The 20,874-nt window shown below is 40.0% G+C and overlaps 1 pseudogene; it reads right to left on the reverse strand.

The window, feature by feature from the left end:
* Positions 1-14,401: 14,401 nt before the first annotated feature.
* Positions 14,402-14,866, reverse strand: LOC143885761 ((S)-canadine synthase pseudogene; annotated as a pseudogene).
* Positions 14,867-20,874: the final 6,008 nt, after the last annotated feature.

The raw sequence follows: 20,874 nt of genomic DNA on the forward strand, positions 1-20,874 counted from the left end.
TAGGCATTTCCCTCTGAAAGATGGAGCTTCATCTAGATGGAGGTGGATACATCTGGTTCTAATGGAGAAGAGAATATCAGAGAGTATACTCTGCTTGTGAGTGGATTTCAATTCGTGGATTCGAGAATTCCTTTCGAGCCATATATGGTAAATGGCTGCATTGAAAGCAATTCTGAGAGTAGTGGTAGCTTGCAGCTTACCTTTGAAGTTATTCCTTATCCAGTCCTCTTCATCTTTCAGGGATTTGAAGGGTTTTCGACGAATAGAGAATCTCCAAAGCACGGATCTCCATATCCAAGCTGAGAATGAGCATCGGAAGAACAGGTGATCAGTGCTTTCACTCCTGGAATTGCAGAGAACACATCTTGTCTCTCTGTTTGGGCCAAGAAAAACCAATCTGTCTCGAGAAGTAAGCTTATTTTGGATAGCAAGCCAACCTATGAAACTATGTTTGGGGATGAACCAGATGGATGAGAACCATTGGACCCTTTGGGATTTGGAGCGAAGGAGATTCCAAGCGCTTTTCAAAGTAAATTTGCCATTCGAGGTGGGTTTCCAAACCGCTTTATTGCCTGAACCTGGAATAAGAATGGATTTTTTAAGAATACTGTGAATACCTGGGAGACTTTGGATGAGAGTTTGATCCCATGAGCAATTAGAGAATATCTGATCAACACTAATATTGGTAGGGGTAGCTCTCAAGGTATGGCCTTCAGGTATTGTTGAAATATTGGTCCATCTGGGTGCCAAGGCTGAGTCTAGAAGTCAATTCCCTTACCATCATCAACAATGTAGCAGATACTGTTTTTGGCCATGTCTCTGTGCTTGAAAGCAGTTCTGGCTCCCCAAGACATGATCGAAGGGGCTTTGATGGTCCAGAAATTTCAATTTCTAACATATTTTTCATTGAACCAGCGGGACCAGAGAGTGTTGTTGCCTTTGATAAGGTTCCACAGTTGCTTGAACTTGCAGGCCAGGTTGATATCTTGCAGTTTTCGGAGGCCCATTCCTCCTTCAGCTTTAGGCATGCACATTACATCCCATCCCACATTGTGGTAGGATCTCTGTTGACTATTCCCAGCCCAAATGTAATTTCTGAGAATCCTTTCGATTCGATTAAGCACTTCAGAGGGGACGTGAAAGGAGGCAGACCACTAGAGTTGGAAAGCATTAAGGACAGAATTTGTGAGCTCGATTCTACCATATCTTGATAAGAGCTTGTTAGACCACATAGCAATTTTCTTTTGAATTTTTCCAAGGAGAGGCTGGCAGTCAGCAGTGGAGAGCCTTGTAGTGATTAAGGAGAGCCCAAGGTATTTGATAGGAAGTTTTCCCTCCGGGTAACCCAGGGTTGAGACTATTTGATTTTTGAAGCGTAAATCTCCAGCTGTGAAGTAAATTTCACTTTTGTTGACATTAACACTCAGACCAGAGCAGGAGTTAAACATATTGATGTACTCTTTTATGCCTCTAGAGTTCTCAAGATTAGCATCAGCAAACACCAGAACATCATCTGCAAATAAAATGTGGGAGATAGAGACGGTTCCCCGAGAGAATGGGGTTGAGAATTTTCCAGAGAGAAGAGCAGAATCAAAGATGAGAGAAAACATTTCCATACAAATGCAAAACAGCAAGGGAAAAGAGGGTCTCCTTGCCTTAGGCCTTTAGAGGAAGGAAAGAATCCATGGGGAGAGCCATTTATCAAAACAGAGAAGTAAGCAGTTTGGATGCATTGCCTTATCCATCTACACCAAATCTCATTGAAACCAAGCTTTTCCATGAAGAGGACGAGGGACTTGTGATGAAACTTGTGGACAAGATCTTGGGCTAGAAGGATGTTGTCTTGGATAAGCCTACCCTTTATGAATGCAGATTGGTTGGGGCTGATGAGGTAATTCATAACATTTCGAAGGCGGTTAGCAAGGACCTTTGTTGTGGTTTTATAAAGAAAATTACACAAGGATATGGGTCTGAAGCTTTCAGGAGAGGAAGCATTGATGGTTTTAGGAATAAGGGATATGAATGTAGCATTAAATTCAGGGAGGAGGTTACTGGTGTTAAAGAAGTACTGGATAGCTCTAATGAAGTCTTCACCAATAAGATACCAAAAGCTCTGGAAAAACTTCCCGTTGAAACCATCAGGACCAGGGGCTTTGTCCCCATCACTAGATTTCACAACATATTCAATTTCATCTTTAGAGATTTTTCTGGATAGGAGGGATGCTTGTTCAGGGCTCAGCTTGCGAATAGGATCAAGGATGTTTATGGGATGAGAATTAGTATTCTGAGAGTTTAGCAAATGTTGATAATAGGACACAAGCGTTTCAGAGATCCGGTCAGGGTTTGATGTTAAATTTCCATCAGGGAGAGTGAGGCCCATTATGCAGTTAAGATTTCTTCGGGTTTTCATAGCAGAGTGGAAGAAGGCTGAGTTACAGTCTTCAGAGTTAAGCCAGTTTATTCTGGCTTTTTGACGGCTTTGAAAACAACAGCAGACCAAACAATCAATGACTTTGCCAAAGTATGATTGTGATGACATCACTTTTGTGTTTTAAACCAACACCATATTACCATAATTGGAATTGCTATTCCTATCATCCACTAAATGAATGCCAACAAAGTTATCGTAGTTTCCAAAAGTTGACAGGGAGTATCCAAAATACAAAAGGGTAAGGTGGGTCTAAACAACTTTTGGAAATACAAAGCATCAGCTTCCACCTATGAAGAAGCTAATGAACTCATCAATCAGTTCCGACGATTGTATTAAACAACAGCCTCAACCGTCTTAGTCCATGAGAGAGAAACAATTTAGTTCTGTACAGTTATTAAAATTAGGCAATGCCTCTTCAATAATATGCAAAATATCATTACCCAAAACCAGTAATGCAAAATATCTCTTGCCTAATGAAAACAACATCACAACAACCATGGTTTCAAAAATTACACTAACTCATCTTATCTCTTATTGCCGAGATGGCTTCCTAAGATTACGAAAGTTCCAATGAAAACTTTATTAATTTGAACAATATGGAAGATACAAAGAGCCATCGAGCTTATCCAAAACAATTTTATCAAATGGAAACCATCAAGATTATTTTGTATAACCATCAAGGCATAACTGGGTTGATATCAAAACAACGTACGAGAAACAACTTTAATACTATCATCAGAATATGAGTAGTGCTAATATCATATCCAACATAAGACAAACACATCAGGTACAGTGCCCAGATTCATGGTAATACCAATAGCAGATTCAGTGCAGCAACCCATTCATAGTAATGCGAAGATTAAATCTGGTATGGGATCAACACAATTAGCAAAATATCCAATTCAAGATAGTTCCAATGTCATATTTGCAACAACCCATGTAGCGCCAATACCAAATTTGTAATGAAATGAAAGATTACCTGAATTTGGGCAGAAAAACTAAGCAGAGGAACCTCGGATGGTGCAAGCGATGCCGTGAGAAGATGATCGGCACTGGCAAGGCTTCTGGAAGAGGAACCTGAACCTCTCTTTCTTCCTCTTTCTATCTCTGATTTTGCACCAAAAAAAAAGAAGAAGAAAGAAATCAAATGGAAGAGGGTTTGACGAGGGTTTTAGGTAGCAGAAATGGTGAATAGGAGAAGGTGAGGAAAACAGGGGTAGTGATGGTGATAATGAGGGGATGGGATCACGCAATGGTGTGAGATTGAAAGAGGAGATGGAGTGGGTTTAAATGGAATGAAGGTTGGGGTTTAGATTTAGGGTCTTACGGATCAGTAGAAAAAGGGGTTTGAGAGGGAGCTCATTAGGGTAGATGGGAAGGAGATGGTGGTTCGAAGGTGGCCAGATTTGGGGTTTCTCACCGGAGAATACGAAGACCGAAGGTGGTAGCGGCGAAGGTCAGCGGAGATGAGAGCTCCTCCCTCTGCAAATCGCCCTCTGCGGTTTTTCAAATCGAAAATGGGTTTAATGGGGGCTGATTTGGGTAGAGGTGGAAGATGGTTGGGCTGAGTTGGTTTACCCTCTCCTCTGCAATTTCTACTCCCCCTCGGTGGCTGAGATTTGGTGGTGGAGGGTGGAATAAAAGGATGAAGATGGAAGGAGGGTTCGATGTTGTAGAAAATGATGGAGATGAATGGAGGAAAAGCTGGTAGGGGACACTTGCCGACAGCCAAAAGAGATGGCCGGAGAAGACGACCGGCCTCTCTCCTTTTCTCTCTGCTGGGGAGCTAAAACAATGAAGAAGAAAACCGCCTCTTCCTCTTTTTTTCTTTTTTTCTTTTTTTCTTTGCCCCAGCCTGATGGTCTATTTAACGGGAAATGATGAATTCCCCCCCCACTCTTCTTTACTTGGACAGCCCCTCCCTATGCATTTATCATTATGTTTTTCATACTAGCAGGGGGGGCTCGGGAAACAAAAGGGAGAAATAAAAAGGAAGATTCCTTTCCCGCTACACAATCCTAGCCTTCTAATTTGATCCAAATATTCTTAGAGATTGCTTACAACAGAAGCAATAACAGAATTACCAAATTACCCTTGTAACAAATGGCAAATCCCCTCTTTTTGAGTATTGTCTTTTATAGAAAAAGGAGGGTGATATCTACACAACCAAGCTTTGATAATTCATATCCTAACACAACCCAGCTTTGATTACTGCACAAACTCTGCTTGTCTTATTTTACATTTTCCGTCCGATTGCAATGAAATTTTGCAGGAGTATCCCTGAGAACACTAACAATCTCCTGGGGAATTTGTACCAACGAATGCACGCAATAAGATGCTCAGAAACTCAAGCCTTCTTCTCATTTTGGGTCCATTCTTCAGGAATTTTTTCAACTCCGAGACCTCGACTTTATTTTAGGGACTTTAGGGCCCGGTCAAAATGGGGTGTCTACAGTTGTAATACCCAGCCCCACCACTAGGAATTATATTTTTTTTTTACTAAATGGGTGTCCTTATAAAAAAATGGGTATAAAATTTAAAAACCGTGTATAGAGTGCCATTATCAAACTGAGCTTAAGTTTATAAAACTTGTATGGGGTGTCATTATAAAAAAGGACTTTAGATTACTTTGGGCTTTTGGAGATAAGTAGCAAGGATTTAAGCTTTTGAGAAGTTTCCTCCAATTAGAATATCTTTTAAATCCTTCAACTAAATTATATCCATCTAAAATGAATTTTGGGGGGGGAGGGGGGGGATATGAGATTAGTAAACTTGGTAAACTCTTGTGTTTTGATGTGACAGAAGGAAGGAGGTTTTAGTTGTAAAGAAATTGACGACTTTAGTTTTCCAAGATATGGGGCCATTCACAATATTTTAGGTGGTAACCCAAAAAACAAGAACGGAGGAGGAAGTGAAAAGAACGAAAGTCTAGTCTGTTCTCCTTGCAAATCTTTCCACAACCCCTTCTTGATTTCCTCTTGTAGCCTTTACAGTCAATTTTGGGTTTAGGCGCGCGGTCATAGAAAGACCGAGTTGTTGACTATCAGTTCATTTGGACTTGGTCCACGAAACTATCTGCCATGCTGGCATTTGATGGACGTGAAGAGCAACATGGACATACTGAAGCCTAGGAGGATGGGCAGCTATTGAAGATTTTCCCATCAAAGCATGCTTATTTTTAAAGTCAATCGGTGGAGTGGGACCGAATTATCAAAATACCATCTGGTCGGATTGATTCAAGGATGTGGCACTACGGGTGCCACTCGTGGGAAGGTTGATGATAACCACTTAGAAAATGAAAGATGTGAGAATAAAGTAGCCCAACATGTAGACCTGGCAAACGGGTGGGTCGGGTCGGGTTGACCCGCATTCCTACCGGTGACCCGTACCCAGTGCGGGTGGGTCGGGTCGACCCGCGGGTTGACCCTCAATTTTTTCTGAAACAGTGTTTTCTATGTATGAATTCACCCCCTAATTTTCAAAAGGGACGGTACATACTACACCATAGGATGATCCAAACCGTCCATTTGATGTCCCTAGAGGATTGCTTAGGTCGGTTTTTATAGAGAAGGAAAAAAAAGACGTCAGGGCGTATCAATCAAAGGGGATTTTCGGTTTTCTTTTATGGAAAATCAGGTTGTAAATATGATATTTCTTGAGGGGTGACAAGGGATTTGGCGTCTTTGGTGAGATTCGGCCATTTGCGGAAGGAATTTGAGGGAAAAATGGGTTCTTGGAGTTTTTGGGGAAAAAAGACAAATGGAAAGAAGAAGAGCTCGTTTTAGGGCTCAATGGCATGCATTTCTAAATATAGAGGTATTCAAGGATATTCTCATACTTAAATGAGGCAGATGTTTTAAATATGAAGGAAATAAGGGCATTCTTTATTTGACTTGTCAAATGAGTTCAAACATGAAAAAAGGCATGCTTACACGCATTTTCTCTTTTAAAATAAAAACGTTAAAAAAATCCACAAACCCGCGGGATGCTCGCGTGTTGACCCGACCGACCCGTGTTTTTGCGGGTTGGGTCACCTGCGGATCGGTTTTGGTAGGTCACTAAAAACCCCACCCGTACCCGCAAATTTGCGGGTGGGTTGGGTCGACCCGCAAGCACGGGTCACATTTGCCAGGTCTACCAGCATGGGCTGTAATACCCGGTCCTACTATTGGGAAGTTATTTTTTTCTAGATGGGTGTCCGTATAAAAAAAAAATTGGTAATAAATTTAAAACCCTGTATGGACTATGGAGTAGGGGTGCAACTTGTGTCAGGTTGGGTCGGGTTGAGGCCAACCCTAACCCAACCCGAGATAGCATTCCCTCAACCCCAACCCGACCCGACCCGAGCCTCGGGTTGAGGATGGTGAACCCTAATCCAACCTGCCTCCAAATCGGGTCGGGTTGAGTCGGGTTGGGATCGGTTTCATGTAAGGCCTAACAGAAAAATACAAGAAAGAAAACATAATCCGTAGAAAATCATGATAAAATTAGAAGACAAAGGTCGGGTTGCCAAGGCCTCAACCCTAACCCAACCTAAATTTAAATAGGGTTGGTTTTTCCCGACGCAACCCGAGAAAATGCCAACCCAACTTGAGCCAAAATCGGGTTGAACCCGAACCAAGTTGCACCCCTACTATGGAGTGGGATTTTCAGACCGAGCTTAAGTTTATAAAACTTGTAAGGGGTGTCGTTATCAAAAAGGGCTTTTGACTATTTTGTGTTTTTGGAGATAAGTAGTAAGGATTTAAGCTTTTGAGAAGTTTCCTCCAATTAGCATACATCACAAACATCAACAAAGCCTTTGTCCCAAACTAGTTGGGGTCGGCTAAGTGAATTTCCTCCAATTAGCATATCTTTCAAAATTCAAATCCTTCAACTAAATTATATCCATCTAAAACGAAATGGGTGGGGGAATAAGAGATTCAGAAACTTGGTAAACTCTCTAGTGTTTTGATGTTAGAGAGGGAAGGAGGTTTTAGTTTAAAAGAAATTGAGAACTTTAGTTTTCCAAAATCAAGGGGCCATTCACAATATTTTAGGTGGCAACCCAAAAGACAAGAACGAAGGACGAAGAGACAAGAACAAAAGACTAGTCTGTTCTGTTGTAGAGCTCGTTGGAATGTCAATAGGAGGCGATTGGAATTCGAATGGGGCACTTTGGCCATTTTCGCTGCCGGAGATGACATGAGTTAAAGAAAATACCATGATGGCCGCCTAGCATTCACCAGAGATGGGAAAGGGAGAGCTAGATGTCTCTCCTTGTGTTTGTGAAGCTTATGATCTTTTGAGCCTTTTGGTGGTTGATTTTTGCTTTGCCTTTTGCTTCCTCCACTACTGTCTCTTTCTGTCTTTCTTATGTTGGAGAGAGTGGTATTTAAGAGTAGGGGACTGAGTGTATCTGAGTAGTGCTAACACGGAGGGACATATGTGCAGTGTTATCCTAAGCGGCCATGCACGTGTTTTTAGTTTTTAGTGGGGGAGACTATTCAAGATGGCGTTTTGAACGTGTTTTTAGTGGGGGAGACTATTCAAGATGGCGTGTTTTGAACGTGTTTTTAGTTGGGGAGACTATTCAAGATGGCGTTTTGAACGTGTTTTTAGTGGGGGAGACTATTCAAGATGGCGTGTTTTGAACGTGTTTTTAGTGGGGGAGACTATTCAAGAAGGCGTTTTGAACGTGTTTTTAGTGGGGGAGACTATTCAATATGGCGTTTTGAACGTTTTTGAGGGTCCCCTTCGAGTTTGGACTACGGATTTTTTGTCCGAGTAATCTATTCCTTTGTTTGGAGGATAACATAAGCAGTGTGAGGACCAACAAAGCGGTAGTTTTGGACGGTGTGGCTACTGATATTGACGCTACCATGTTTTAAACGATTTGCTAGCGTCCATGGCTTCGCGGAGCGTCTGTTGAATGAATGAGACAAAATCTGGGACTATTTTGCTGCTCTCTTATGCAACTCTCATGTTTTAATAATTGCACAAATTTAGCTTAACTTTTCTTAATTAATTGGGAACCTTTGACAGCTCTTTAAATAATAAAAGAGAAGATGAGTTAGTACAATTAAGAAAAAATCATGGTTGTGTTGATATCATTTCCCTTTATATTGGGTTCTTGACTAGGGGTGCAACTCGGGTAGGGTTGGGTCGGGTTGAGGCCAACCCGCCCGAGCAACCATTTGGTCAACCCGAACCTGACCCGACCCAAGTTCCAACCCGACAAGGTTCAACCCGACCCGACCCGAGGAATCCTTTTTGTCAATCTGAACCTGACCCCAACCCGACTTGAACCCGAGATTTTTAGCTTAAAAAATTAAAAAAATTATTAAAAAAGTAGGGTTCACTCGGGTCGGGTCGGGTTGCCCAAGCCCTCAACCCGAACCTGACCCGAACTCAACCCGGGTTGAGAAAACCCAAGCCGAACCCTACGCAAACTCAACCCAACCCGACTTTTTCCCGAGTTGAACCTGTCGGGTTTCGGTTGAGCCCGCCCAAGTTGCACCCCTAATTAATCTTGACGTCATATTTTTTGTCTCCCTTTTCTTCCCTGAGTAAGCCCCACTTTATTGTATTCATGAGAATCATGACTACACATTTAGACTACAATTGGGTGACCCAAGGAAGAAAAACGTGCCTTTGTGAACTTAAATGACTAAAAAAAAAGGCTTTGTACTGACTATGGCGTGGCAAGGGGGTGTTTTCCAAATTACCAATTTAAAGTGATGCTGACAGGTTTGGGTGGGTTTCGGACGAAAACGTCCTCAATTTGAAAACTCAAACATCTAAACGTTAGACTTAACATATATGGCGCATTTCCCAACCTCTCTCTCTCTCTCTCTCTCTCTCTCTCTCTCTCTCTCTCTCTCTCTCACCAACGAGAACAGTTGGTGGGCCCAACAGGAAACTGAAAACGTTGCCATACTTTTCAAAATGAACGCCACACCATAGGACGATCCAAACCGTCCATTTGATGGCCTACAAAGTATATAGGTTGTGTCCCAAGATATAATTTTCATAGGCTGATCCTAGCCCTTTGATCTATATAGAAACTACATATTATGCAACCTCTATAGATTGGAGGGTTGCGATCATCCTATGGAAATGATTTTTGGGGCACAACCTATTTACACTGTGGCCCATCAAATGGATGGTTTGGATCATCCTATGGAGTTGGTCGTATAGTAACTTTGAGGCCCAATCGTAGGACCCACCCATATTTTTCAAAATGAAGTGTATAGTCCACACCATAGGATGATCCAACCCGTCCATGGTTTGGATCATTCTATAGTGTGGTTCGTATAGTAACATTAAGGTCCAATTGTAGGCCCCACCCATATTTTTGAAAATGAAGTGTATGGTCTAGACCATAGGATGATTCAAACCATCCATATGAGATCCCACATCGGTTTTGTTTTTCAGCAGAAAACACGTCTACACAAGAAATGGGGGTCTACACATATAACCCAGGAACTTTCTCTCTCTGCTTCCTATGTGCGACTATTACAATCCATTTGATGGGCCACAATGTAAATAGGTAGTGCCCCAAAATATCATTTGCCTAGGATGATCGCAACCCTCCAATCTATAGAGGTTTCCATAATAAACAGTTTCTCTTTATATCAGAGGGTTAGGATCATCATATGGTATTGGCTTTTTGGGACACAACCTATTTAAGATGTGGCCTATCAAATGGACGGCTTGGATCATCTTATGGTGTGGGCCATAGTTCATTTTGAAAAAACTGGATGGAGAGAGAGAGAGGGGAGTTGCATAATATGTAGTTGCTATTTAGATTGAAGGGCTAGGATCAGCCTATGGAAATGATATTTGGAGATATATATGCAACCTTTGTGGCCCATCAAATGGATGGTTTGGATCATTCTATGGTGTTGCGTTCATTTTAAAAACTATATTAAACACTTATAAACACTCTAAGCCACTGCTTACACTATATTAAACACTTATAAACACTCTAAACCACTGCTTACCTATATAAAACACTTATAAACACTCTAAACCACTGCTAGGCTTATATAAATCACTTATAAACACTCTAAACCACTGTTAGGCTTATATAAACCACTTATAAACACTTTAAACCATTGTTTACCCTATATAAATCACTTATAAACATACTAAACCACTGTTTACCATATATAAACCACTTGTAAATAATCTAAACAACTGCTTACCCTATATAAACCACTGCTTACCTATTTAAACCACTGCTTAGCATGTATAAACAACTTATAAACACTTTAAACCACTGTTAAGCATATATAAACCACTTATAATCACTTTAAACCACTGCTTATCTTATATTAAATACTTATAAATACTCTAAACAACTGCTTACCCTATATAAATCACTTATAAACACTCTAAACCACTACTAGGCTTATCTAAACCACTTCTAAACACTCTAAACCACTGTTTACCCTATATTAAACACTTATAAACACTCTAAACCACTGTTTACCCTGTATAAACCACTTATAAGCACTCTAAACCACTGCTAGGCTTATATAAATCACTTATAAACACTCTAAACCACTATTTACCCTATATAAATCACTTATAAACACTCTAAACCACTGCTTACCCGATATAAACTACTTATAAATACTATAACTACTTCTTACCCTATATAAACCACTTATAAACACTATAAACCACTGCTTACCCGGTGTAAAGCGCTTCTAACACTCTAAACCACTGTTAACCTATATAAACAACTAATAAACACTCTAAACCACTGCTAAGCCTAAATAAACCACTATGGACGATTATAAACCACTATCGACGATTATAAACCACTACTGAGGATTCTTAACCACTACTCAGGACTATAAACAACTACTCATTTAGTGGTTTATAATCGTCAGTAGTGGTTTAGGTTACATAAACCGCAGAAGCTATATAAACCACTTATAAACACTCATTTAGTGGCCGTTCAATAGTGATTTATCGTAGTGAAATAGTGGTTTATCTTACAAAAATAGTGGTTTGCAGAATAATAACAATGATTAGAAAGTGTTTAAAGCAATTTAAATGCGATTAAATTGTGATTGAAGGCTTTGTGCAATGGAAGACAGTGGTTTAACATGAGAAAAACAGAACAAAAACAAGAAAAATGATATGAGTAATGCTTATGCAGACGGCCATATGTGCAGTGTTATCCTAAGTGGCGGCGGCCATGCACTTGGTTTATTTTTTATTTTATTTTTTGGGAGGGGAGGGGAGGGGGGGGGGGGAGGGAGGGAGGGAGGGGTATTCAAGACGGCCTTCTGATTTTTTTTAGGGTGGTTTGGACTCTACTTAAGGATTATTTGTCCGAGTAATCTATTAATTTTTTACGAGGATAACTTACGTAAGCAGTGTGGACCAACAACATGGTAGTTTTGGAGGACTTGGCTATTGATATTGACACTACCATATTTTAAGGGATTTGCTAGCTTCCATCACAAAGGGCATTTCGTGGAGTGTCTATCGCATGAGAGAGCACCCACCTCATATGAATTAAATGAATGAGGCAAAATCTGGGACTATGTGGCTGCTCTCATGCAACAGACGCTATGCGAAATGCCTTAGCAACTCCCATGTTTTAATAATTGCACAAATTTAGCTTGTCTTTTCTTAATTAATTGGCTTTTAGAGCTTTTGAGGTACCGTAATAGCATCTGACAGGTTTTTTCTGGGGAACCTTTCCTATAGCCATCCTTCGGCTTCTTATTTTTCTGTCACTTTCGCTTGCTATTCAACGCAAGCACTTCCTTACTTTCTCTTGGTTAATGAAGAGATTCTTCAGCTCCAGGAGAGATGGTTGCGTTGGCCAACCACGTATAACGGTGATAAATCCACTAAACTCGGGCCTCAGGCCACAGATCATCATTCTCCGCATCCGGCTTTCACTAATCTTAGACTTCTCATCTAATTGAGACATCTCATTACATAAGTTTTTAGCTTTCATAAAATAATCAAAGATTGATAAATTACCTTGTGTTAATGAACCGATCTCATTCTCCAAGAATTGCAACCCTGCATCGTTCGCCCGTGAAAAGAGAGATGAGAATTCCTCCCACGCTTCTTTCAGAGTTTTCGCATCTCTAATCTGCTCGGTCAACTCCTTCTGTATTGACGCCTTCAATACGTACAATGTTTTTTCGGCACGGACTTCCACTTCCGTAGCATATCCACTTCCTCTTCTGGTGCCTCGGTGTCATTGTCATTCACTCTCTCTCATAGATCTTGGCCTCGAAGATATGACTCCAAGTACAGCTTCTAATAGATGTAATTGGTATTGTTGAGATTTTCAATTCCCGGCAACATACCAACACTGTCCGCCATCTCTTCTTCGACCTCGATATCACCTCGAAGCAACCAAAGAACAAATCCGTATTTCCGCCTCGATATTCCCTCGAAGCAAATCCAAGAACAAACCAGTATTCAGACCGAACACCTCGCTCTGATACCAAATGTGAACCTAGAAGAGGGAAATTATTTGCAAAAGAGAAACATCAGATCCAACAAAAAATTTAAACGTTAAAGAAGCACTCTAAAAATTTTATTCACAAGTACTTTATTATATACATCAAGTCTGCCAGCTCGGTTGGATAACTTCAACCAAGTTTAGATAAAATCAAACTCTAAGTTTCTCCTAATAACAAACTCTTCTATACGAATCTAGATAAAACAAACTAGTATTCTAGATAAACTCAACCTCTACCTGATGGCTAACCAACTCTAAACATATAACAAAAATACAAGGACTCTAAAGAGATTCGGTGGTGATTACACATTCACAAAGGGATAAATCCCTCAAGCCGCGAAGGACCAAGGTCCCTCAACACACTCAGATATTCCCCTACCATCCAAAAAAAAATCAATTAAAGCTAAGAGAACGAGATCTGAGCAGACCAAACAGAAATTCTAACATCCTCCTTCCACAACCCTTCCCACAACAATCTCTGATCCCATGAAACCAGAAAACACTAACCCCCTCTCAAAACACCTGCCAATCAACCCCAAAAGTCCTACACCACAAACCATTTACAAACTGGAAGACCCCTCATCATGTTACTATGGGGGTGGGGCATAACAATTTTTAAATGTTACGAGACAAGATGCGGGCTACAAGCGGGGTCTTCATCACCACAACAAAGTTTAGCTCCTCCGTCAGATCTTGCAGTTGACCGTCAACAGCACTTGACTAGCAAAAACATTGACCACATTAGCAACGGCAAAGGGAACTTGAATCTTAGCCAACTCCATTCCTGCACAAACTCTCATCCCTCCTCCAAAGGGAACAAACCCTTTCTCCAACCCTCCCTTACTTTCTCCACCATTGCCCCAAAACCTCTCGGGCCAAAAACGGTAGGGTCCCACAACTTGGGGTCATGGTACACTGCGTAAATGTTCACCATCACTTCCGTGCCGACCCCCATCGTCTCTCCCATCAACTTGGTCTCCTTCGCCACCATGTGAGGCACAGCCAATGGCGCTATCGGTTTCATCCTCATTGTCTCCTTCACCACGGCTTGTAGATAGTGCAACTTTCTCATCTCTTCAATCCTCACCACCCTCTCGTGGTTGCCACTTTCAATGTTTATATTTGTAATCTCTTTATAGAGCTTGTCTTGGATTTGAGGATTGTGAATTAGGAATGCAAGTGCCCATAGAGTAGTGGAAGCGGTACTATCCACGCCAAGAAGGAACATTTCGAACAAGCTGAAGATCGTGACTTGTTCCGGAAAGTTTTGTGACAGGAGGAAGTGCAGCTAGGAATTCGGAGGTGGCGATGAGAGGTGTGGGCGTATCAATTTTTCAATGTTTAGCTTCACTTCGATGACCTGTTTGAAGGTTCGGTTGAGAAAAGGTATGTGCCGAGCAAACGGAAATGCATCCACGACATGACCATGGCTGCCTAATCTGATAGCATCTTCCACTGCTTTATCCATCCCAACCAAGAACAATTCATCTTTGAACGGATCCAAAACAAAGGCGACTCAGTAGTCGGATCGTCATTAGCCTTATACGACGAAATGGCTTGACAACGCCGGAATTCCGGCCAGCTTGCTCTTTCATGTTCCGGATCATGAGGCATATGTCGCTTTCTTGCAACTGGGTTTGGGATGAGATGTTGAGAGGGCCGAGAGGGCCGTTCTGAAGGTCTCGCCAGAGTGCCAGCCAGTGAGAGCCAGCGTTGGAGGAAGCAATTGTGTTCCCATTTGCAGTGAAAAGTTTATTGGTGAATAGCACGCTACGAGCGGCATAGTCGTTCGATTTGTTGACTAGCACTTCCCAAGCGAGATCGATATTGCTTACTATGATCATCGGCCACCAACTTCCTAACCAAATTGTCATCACATCACCATGGATTCGGGCTAGTTTGGCCAATGTGACATGGATCAAATCTCCACCATTGGATAGCGGGTGCATATTTCCGATTATCGGTAATTTTGTGGGCCCTTTTGGCCATTTCATTGTGTTTTTCGCCAGTGATCTAAATAATAATCTTGTCAACAACAGGGAGATTGCCACGGTTGTGGACAGGACTGCAACCCATTTCTTCATGTCTTCTTGCTTTCTTGATCTTTCTTTAGTCCATCTCCTCACAACTTTCTTTTATATTGCCTAAACTTACTTAACATGTTGTCCAGGCATCCAAAATTTTGCTAAGCAATTTTGGGGAAAGCTACTTGGAGGCTCACTTTTTGCGGGAGAGAAAAGCGACCTCAGATGAATTCAAATGAATAAGACAAAATCTACTTTAAAATGAGTCTGTGTGGCTGTTCTATCCTTGTTTAAATGACCAATTGGAGAAGATTTTAATTTTAAAAAGGAGGGTTGCTAATAGCAAAACATTCTAGACTTTAGTTTGGTGAATTGCTAGGATATTTTACTGAAAGCCATTTCCAGGCTCACTTTTTAGCAGATTTTGTCTTGTTCATTTAATTCACCTGAGGTGGCTCTTCTGTCATGCGATTAGAGCTTAAGCAAAGGTTGTTGGTGGATTTAATGAAGAGAATGACTACCCAAAAGTTACTACTATTATCAATGGAAGAAGGGTGTTTTGGGTCCCACAAGGGGGCATGATGACCGTTGATCCTGTGGAAGATAAATAAGGTGACCAACAAGATCTTGGTCATATCCTAAAAGGACATCCCTTGCGTAAGATAATGGATTACATAATACTTTCTTGGTTGAACCCTAAATGGTATTTGTTGGATCAAGGGCCATCCGATCAAGTTGTTCTCGATGGCATTTTGGCGGTACCTAACCTGTCTTGTACACTTGCAAAGTTCATTAGTACAGTTAGTCAATTTGGGTTTGTGAATCATTTGGTAAATGTTGAATCCTTGTGCTCACACTGATCTAATACGACGACACCAATATATGAATCTCTATGAATCAAAGAGTTAATATCATCGCAGGAAGATGATTTTCAGGGCAAGGCCTATTTACATTGTGTTAAACAAATGTACGGTTTGGGTCTTCAAATAAAGTGAACCCAAGTGATTTTTATTAAAAAAAAAAAACACTTTTAATGGCGTAAACCTTCAAAAATCTTAACTATTCAGTGTTGGACCCCACTAAGGGCTCATGTTCAAAGAGAGAAGAGAAAGGGAGTACTGGCTGACTGGCTCTAGGAAGAAGTAGGGGCTGGGCATAACTTCTTCAAAGATTTAAATAATTCCATTCTTGGGCCCCACCAACAGGGAGAGAGAGAGAGAGAGAGAGAGAGAGTAGTGGTTGTATCAAAGTTGTACCGGAGAGAGAGTAGTGGAGAAAGAGAGAGAGTAGTGGTTGTATCAATGTTGTACCGGTTAACAACCGGTAAAAGGGGGTGAATTTATCGCAACCCTAAAAATATTATAAGTGACAGATTTCAAAATTCGTCCCTTAAAATATAAATTTTTGAATATTAAAATATTTTAAAAATATTATTAGCTTCTGAAATCCATCCCTAAAAATGTACGCTAATACTATATTTTTAGGGATAGATTTCAGAAGCCACTAAATTTCTATCATTGTGATTGATTTTTGGGGAAGGTTATAAATCCATCCCTAAAACAGGTTTAACGGGTTTTCTTTTAGCGGAATTTTTTTGGTTCTTGGGATTTCTGTGGAACAAAAAACTCCCTGGGAGATTGGTGGCAAAAAAAACTCCCTGGAAGTATCCCTGTAAAATATCCCATGTTTGGTTGACTGGACTTGGTGGGAAAAAAACACTTTGTTTGGTTGCTTGAACTGTTGGGAAGAAAAAAATTCTTCTGCAAGCTTATTTTTGGTTCCTGGGAGTATTATTTTTTTCCATGGTAGGGTTTCGTGCGGGGTTATTTTGGTTCCTGGGATTCTTTTGGGCCCAGCAACCAAACATGGCCTGTAGAAATTCCACAAAAGTCCCAAGAACCAAAAAAATTCCGGCAACCAAACGAAGAAGTGGGTAGATTTTTTTTCAGAATCAAGCCAAAGAGAGAAATGAATGAAAAATAAAGGGCATTTTTACTCTTCACTTTTTGTTTTTGCTTGATAAAGGCTACTAATACTGGCACTACCCTATTTTAATAATTGCACAAGCTCATCTTGTCTTTTCTTCTTTAAACCAAAAAGCTTTCAAAAGCCAATTTAAAAAGAAAAGACAATCTGACTGTGCGCCAATATTAAAGCATGGTAGTGCCAATCATGGTTTTAAATTTCGGTTTCGTTACGAATTTCATACCTCACTGAAATTTCGGCCGAAATTTCAGGAAAATAATAATAATAATTTAAAAATGAGATTTTTTGTTGAATTTCCTAAAATTTAAGATGAAATTTCGAGAAAAAAAATGAAATTTCGACTGAAATTTCAAAATTGCGGTCGAAATAAACTAATATTTCAATTATGTGTGATTTCAGTTTCGGTTTCTACTGAAACCTGAAACCTAAACCTGAAATTTCGGATTTCAGTCAAAATTTAAAACCATGGTGCCCATATCAATAACCTTCTGTAAATTATGTCATTTAACTTATACCTATGTCTCCTCAACTTTCATCCAAATGGAGTAGTTGTTACTTGTTAATTATCACCGAATGACTCCCACTCACCAATAGTTTATATAGTTTATTTATATTTATATTGAAAATGATATTTTAGCCCCTCTTTCTTACAAAACTTAAAAGTCTGTGGAGGTGGGCATATCATTTCTAAATGTTACGAGGCAAGATCCGGGCTACAAGCGGGGTCTTCATCACCACAACAAAGTTTAGCACTTCTGTCTTATCTGGCAGTTGACCGTCAGAAACTCTTATCCCTCCTCCAAAGGGAAGAAACCCCTTCTCCAACCCTACATTGCTTTCCCCACCATTCCCCCAAAACCTCTCCGGCCAAAAACTATAGGGCTCCTTCCACAACTTGGGGTCATGGTGCACTGCATAAATGTTCACCATCACTTCTGTGCCGACCCTCACCGTCTCTCCCATCAACTTTGTCTCTTTCGCCACCATGTGAGGCACAGCCAATGGCGCTATCGGTTTCATCCTCCTTGTCTCCTTCACCACGGCTTGTAGATAGTGCAACTTACTCATGTTGGGTATATAGTATAACCTAAATATGTTCTAATATAAGCCCAATAAGATAATGAACCGGTGTAGTGGGCCTACATGGGCTAGAGTCCATTAACCAGTCAATAACCCTAGTGTATCTCTATATAGAGGGGCTGGAGGCAACAAACTAGTTATTCCAAACTAGATACCTAGGGTGTAATGCTTCAAGCAACCTTGCTTGACTCTAACAACTCATCTCTTCAATCCTCACCACCCTCTCGTGGTTGCTAAGCAATTTTGGGGAAAGCCACTTGGCAGCTCACTTTTTGCGGGAGAGAAAATCCACCTTAGATGAATTCAAATGAATTAGACAAAATCTACTTAAAAATGATTTTGTGTGGCTGTTCTATCCTTGTTTAATTGACCAATTGTAGAAGGTTTTAATTTAAAAAAGGAGGGTTTCTAGTTCAAAACATTCTAGACTTTAGTTTAGTGAATTGCTACGCAATTTCACGGAAAGCCATTTCCCGGCTCACTTTTTAGCAGATTTTGTCTTGTTCATTTAATTCGCAGAAAGCTATTAGAGCTTAAGCAACTGTTGTTGATTTAGGATTTAATGAAAATAATGATTACGCAAAAAGTTACTTCTAATATCAATGGTCTAAGGATGTTTTGGGTCCCACAAGGGGGCATGATGACCATTGATCCTGTGGAAGATAAATAAGATCTTGGTCATATCCTAAACGGACATCCCTTGCGTAAGATAATGGACTACATAATCCTTTCTTGGTTGAACCCTAAATGGTATTTGTTGGATCAAGGGCCTAGGCCATCCGATCAAGTTGTTCTCAATGGCATTTTGGCACTACTTATGCCTGTAGTTAAGATCAACGGATTAGATCATATACAAGAAGCTGAGGTGGGCCCATGGGTATCTTTTATGAAGGTTGGTAACAATTGCGGCAACATGATTTTTTTTTTTACTGCAGGACATTTACCGACAGTCCCTAAAATGTGTTGGTATGATTTTTACCGGCGGATTTTATGGACTGCCGGTATAAATTCGCCGGTAAAAAAAAAGTAGGTTTATACCGATGGTCCCTAAAAATAGGTGGTATGTAGTGTTTTTATAGGCAGACAATAAGAGCCACCGGTATATGTCCTCGGAAATACTACAAGAAAAAAGCATAGAAATTTAGTAATTTTATTCACTGGAGATCTATTTATGAGTAATTTCAATTACCGGCAGTCTATTTTGTGTGTGTGTGTGTGTGTGTGTGTGTGTGTGTGTGTGTGTGAGAGAGAGAGAGAGAGAGAGAGAGAGAGAGAGAGAGAGAGAGAGAGAGAGACTAGTTGTACCAATGTAGTACCGGTCAACTGGCAAATGTGGGGGATCAATTTATCCTGGAAGGGGCAAATTTATCACAGCCCTAAAAATATTTTAAAAATATTATAAGCGTATATCAAAATTTGTTGCTAAAATTATAATTTTTGGTATATTAAAATATTTTAGAAATATTGTTAGTGACGGATTTCTAAATCCATCCCTAAAAATGTAATTTTTGTATATTAAAAATACTATAAAAATATAAAAATATATTGTTAGCGACGTCGCTAATACTATATTTTTTGTGACAGATTTCAAAAGCCGTCCCTAGATGTCTACTAATGGAGACAGTATTAATTTCCTACACAGTAAATCTTTTAGGGAAATGATAAATGCGTCCGTTTTCATCAGCAGGGACACCCAGCAACAGTGTATCAATGACTGCAGAGTGGCTGATGTACTTCACGTCAGAGGATTCAGTGGATTTGATTTCCACGTACACTGCAGTTAGGTATCCCTGGTGATGAAAAGGGGTGCATTTATCATTTCCCATCTTTTATTGTGATTGATTTTGGGGGAAGGTTATAAATCCGTCCCTAAAACGGGTTCAAGGGTTTTTCTTTTAGTGGTTAGATTTTCCTTAGAATAAAGCCAAGAGAAAAACAAACGAAAAGTAAAGGGCAGTTTTTACTCTCACCCTTTTTTTTTAGCTTGGTATAGGCTACTGATATTGGCACTACCCTATTTTAATAATTGCACAAGCTCAGTATGTCTTTTCTTCTTTAAAATAGCTGTCAATTCCCAAAAAGCTTTCAAAAGCAAATTTAAAAAGAAAAGACAATCTGACTGTGTGCCATTATTAAAACATGGTACTGCCAATCATGGTTTTAACATGATTTGACGTCAAAAAGCATTAAGTTGCCCACTGTTCACCCGTTATAAGGGGCGCAAATGCGTACTCCAGGGGGAGTGAAAATATCATTGCCCTTTCTTTATTACAAAATTTTGTCCGAAATCTCAGTCATTTCGAAATTTCGGTTGAAATTTTGGGGAAATAATAAAAAATAAAAAGAGAGATTTTTTTGTTGAATTTCATAAAATTTCGGATGAAATTTTGGAAAAAATGAAATTTGACCAAAATTTCAAATTTTCAATCAAAATAAAGTACTATTTCGGGTATGTTTGATTTCGGTTTCAGTCTCGACCGAAACCCAAAATTTCGGACTAAATTTCAGATTTCGGTCGAAACTTAAAACCATCGTGCTAAAATCAATAGCCTTCTTTAAATTTTGTCATTTAACTTATAGCTACATCTACTCAACTTTCATCCAAACGGAGTTGTTGTTAGTTATCACCTAATGACTCCCATGTTGGAAACAATCCATGTTCTGGAAAAATTCGTTGCTATATTTATTAATGTTAAATGAAAAATTAAAAGGGACATGTTTCCGCTATGTCATGAGTACAAGATTACAACTTTCTCTCATCACCCTTTCTCTCTCCTAATACCAATCCATATCCAACTAAATCAATCTAAACAATAATTGGAATACATCAATTTGTAAATATCTTCTGATGTTCTTCAAGTACCTTC

This window comes from Tasmannia lanceolata, unplaced genomic scaffold, assembly GCF_043159265.1.
Source record: "Tasmannia lanceolata isolate RefF3 unplaced genomic scaffold, GAP_Taslan_0.1 ptg000009l, whole genome shotgun sequence".
In the NCBI taxonomy this organism is placed as follows: Eukaryota; Viridiplantae; Streptophyta; class Magnoliopsida; order Canellales; family Winteraceae; genus Tasmannia; species Tasmannia lanceolata.